We start from the raw sequence: 4,378 nt of genomic DNA, 5'->3' as shown, positions 1-4,378 counted from the left end.
TGTAAATAACTCAACTTCATCGTTCCCATTCCTTCCCTAATCACCTATAAGTCAACACAAGAAGACTTTTCCTGAACTCCCTTATGTCTACCCTGTAACTAAATCATCCGAATGTGATTCTCTATCATATCTCACATCCTATCATGATGAGATAATGAAGTCACAATACTATCTTTGTTCACCTTTAGCTGGCTAGACAAATCATGTGAAGTACTACCAGCCTCAACCTCATGTGATGAAGCATCTAACTATGCCTAGTACTCTTTCTTAGCAAAGTCATGAATGCTCAATGTCTTCTCATCTCTACCAGGTATCTCACCATCATGCACAACAACATCCTCATAATCATCATTTGAACCCACTACACTGTAGTCACTACTTGTTGTAACTATATGATGTCGAATACCTGTGATATCACCCTTTGACAACTTGTATACAATTATCTCAATTTGAGTATCAAGTTGACCGTTACTATCAATCTATGTAATATCCTTTCCCACTACCTCCTATGGAAGAGTAGAATCTGAGACCTTTGCCTAGCTATAAGCTAGTTTCTCAAACTCCTCATGCAAGTTCTTGGTAATTATGTCATTTTCGCTGTGAGAAGATCTGCCAAATAGAAATCCAATCAACTTGTCCACCTTAGCTGGGTTGGACAACATGTCATTCATCATACGATGGTGCTTAACCAATTGTTCAGACATGTCATGGTTTAGTTTCATAAGTTCATCTCAAATGTCTAAATAACCATCCTTTCTACTATTTCAACTTTGATACTTTGTCTATCAATTGTCGAAGTTTGTGTCCTCTGAGACTCTATACTATACCTGTCCATTTTGGATAAAGTAGAGTGCTAATCACGCATACAAGATGACTCTTACCCAACATGATGGCAAGAAATACCACTGTAATAACCCCAATAGGTTATAACTTCTTCAAACACTAAAAATATTTATACTTCATTTGTTTAAAATTTTGTCAAACACTTTGCAAGAAAGGGGTCATATGACTAATATAACTTTTCAGATTGCTACAATGACTCTTGTTTCGATTTGTATCAAAGAGAATGCTTACAAAAGACTCCAGATTGTCTAAAAAATGATCTAACATGAATGTGCAACTTATTTTGGCAATATTTCAGCCATACTTTTTCCTTCCTTGGATTTTGTAGTTTTACTTTCAACTGGAGGTTTGATCAAAATTTCTTTATTCTTTTCTCACTGTAAATATCTCTTTTCTCTTTCACTTAGTTGCATGCAACCATAAATTTTGACATCCAACTGATTAGAAGCAACATGCAACCACCAAATTCACCAAGAACTAATATGAAAATGATTAGAAGTAGCATGCAACCATAAATTTTCACATGTAGCTAATTAGAAGCAACATGCAACCATAAATTATGACATGCAAGATTTGGATAGTTGTCAAAACTGACATGCAAACTTCTACAAACCCTCAAGCTGGCAAGATCATAGCTCTGATACCACTATAATTTTCCTTTCTCTATTTTATATGATATTTCAAGCCTCTAATCAGATCTTTAAAATCAAACAACCAATATTTCAAAGATCCACCAATTTCTCAATAAACCCCAAATCGGGTATGCCCGAAATAGTGCCACAAACTTCACAGCTTCACATATTATTAATAAATCTGAAAGTGTACATTTTTATAGAAATTTCAGCAGCATAAGAGCCTACAAAATGAAATTTCTAGATCTATATAACATTTACACAACAGCTCCCAAACGGAGGACAAAAACAATGCCCATCGGGCTCTTGAAAACAACACGAAATAGCTGGAAACACCACATAAACACTAATAATCTATCATATAAGTATAATCATGAAAAAATAAATATATTCAGATATATTTTAACATCTTAATGTCTGATATACAGCATCAACCCAAACTGATATGAAATACCCAACCAGAATGCTCATCGGGCTCCCGAAAACAACACAAAATTTACACTATTCAGCACAAAGGAAAACTCTGCATGATCTTGCACATGGAATGGCTTTAAACTCCCATCCTTAGCCTTCCTAGAAACTTGAAAACTCCAATTCTTGGGTCTCCTTCTCCATAGTTTTGGCAGCCTCTAAAGAACAACAAAGCAATGCGCAAAAATCAAGTTCTGGAATGAGCCCAAAATGCCTCCAAACCCCTTAAAAGAGGGCATAACCCTAAATCGCATCCAAGAGGGGTTAATAAAACATATTTTAATAATAATTTTCATTTATTAGTCCATTAGCTTCCAAATATTATCCCCTTAAATGCCAAAACTTCACCTTTTTGGGCCTGCCTGCCTTAGCAAAGATTATTATTTTTAATTATTTGAAAAGGTGACATGACAATAGGCATGTGCTTAAACCTTATAGTATGTTTTGATACTTATATAGAAGAGATATCAATTTTATTGTAATATAATTATTTATGGTCATGACTCATGAGAGATGGGTTCTTCTGGATTACTAATGAAATGTGGATCAATGAAGATTTGACTCAAACTAGACAATTGACTCCTTGTAAATCACAACATAATTTGATACATTGAAAACACTACTCATTGGAAACTATTAATTCTTATCAATAACAATGCAAAACCATTATTTAACAAAACCTTGAGGAAATATTTTACATGAATGAGTCTAATGATCAAGAAATGCATGCTTAAATGTTAAGTTTAATGTCATATGATGAAGACCTCTAACCTATAGATTGTAACAAACACTTCAGGAACAGTTCCAACAAATGAGCCAATTATGTATGGACTATACTTGACATTTGTAGCAACAATAGCATATTTTAAAATAATGTAAGGAAATGGTAAGATTCTCAAAAGAGCAACAACTCAAAACTGATGGAACCAGATTCCTTCTCCTACTAGCCTAATCAGTGCAGATTTCTAAGGCCACCTTTCAAGCCATTTCTATGTTGGAAAAGAGATATTGACCATTATAAGATATCTTACAAATTCAATAAGCTGAATTTTATCAACATGGAACCACAAGATGATGGGTAGAAATTTACATGTATTTGGCTGTGAAAGGTAGACACAATGAAGTAAGGCAAGGACATGCCAATATTGGTTCCTGCCATTATTATCAAGAATCCAATGTTGTATCCAAATGTCATTCCAGCTAGCCACATTAAAGCTGCAGAAGGTAGCATAAAAAAAGGAAACAAACCCATTGACCTAATAAGCACAAATATAAGTGCTTTCACACTAAAAGTTGCCACTTCCCAATTCAAGATTGGTATAATCACCTACCACACTTGGAACAACATAAGACTTTTATGAGAAGAAGTTTTCTTTTTTAGAGCAAAGAAAGGAAACATCCATATAATTTGTCTTCCAATACTAATGCAAGAACAAAATTAATTCCAGTCTGGCTATTCAAAAATAAATGATCATAAACTCTAGCAAAATATGTGGAGCATTCTAAACTATAGATATCTTGCTCCTCCATCTACTTCTCCAACACTTTCAAATATATATAGACCACATGGAAAATGATAGTGACTCACAATCATTTTTGGCCAAATAGGTGGAAAGAACTACAAGTATACATGAATGTGCATTCGCATTAACACACATAGAGAAACGTCAATGCTTCCCTCCCTTTAGCTTATTCTCATATTATTTTTCATATAAAACTAAATTATGTCAAGAAAACTCATCAATTGCAGTGGATAAGTCAAAAAACTATCATAACATTTACGCAAAAAATAATGCCATCTCAATTAAGCTGGATGGTATACCAAATTTATCAATGATGAAAAGAAAATGAAAAGTTAATTTTATAGATCTCCAAAGAAAATTACAAGGAGTGAAAAAAATTCAAAACCTAGTCAATTAGAATTGGCATTCCCCGGATGATGAAAGTAGCTACAAGTGCCAATAGAGAAAAGCATAATAAAACCACCTTAATCCACCAGCATATGCAATACTTGTCTACTTGTTTTAGAACTTGCAACCTCCCAAATTCTTGGGGCTTTGGTTCATCTAAAAAACCTAATCTAACATAATCAATTTTTTCTTGACATGTCACCTACCTAACATTCCAAATGACTTCCCTCATTGATTCAATGAAAGCAATCGACATCTTCTTGTTCTTGTCTTTATTATGAATAGGTCAATCTAGTTATGTGTATCTATACACATAGATCACAAAAGGAAAGGTTAATAAGAATGATTTATATGACCATAATTGTATGTAAAATAGCTCAGTTTAACTTATTTCAATAGATCAAAATGTTATAAAAATAGCACATTGTGATCCTACAAGAGAATTTAGAATAAATACACTCAAAGTGAATGCCTACTACTATACAGATTACTTTTTCTGGTTATCATTGTATGTCACTAGTC

At 33.5% G+C, this 4,378-nt stretch overlaps 1 pseudogene; it reads right to left on the bottom strand.

Annotated features, from left to right (window-relative positions):
- Positions 1 to 2,695: 2,695 nt before the first annotated feature.
- Positions 2,696 to 4,091, bottom strand: LOC149528533 (uncharacterized; annotated as a pseudogene).
- Positions 4,092 to 4,378: the final 287 nt, after the last annotated feature.

The sequence above is a fragment of the Cupressus sempervirens genome, chromosome 11 (genome assembly GCF_028749045.1).
Source record: "Cupressus sempervirens isolate cs-2001-9-10 chromosome 11, ASM2874904v1, whole genome shotgun sequence".
Lineage (NCBI taxonomy): Eukaryota > Viridiplantae > Streptophyta > Pinopsida > Cupressales > Cupressaceae > Cupressus > Cupressus sempervirens.
This window is presented reverse-complemented; position numbering and strand designations above follow the sequence as displayed.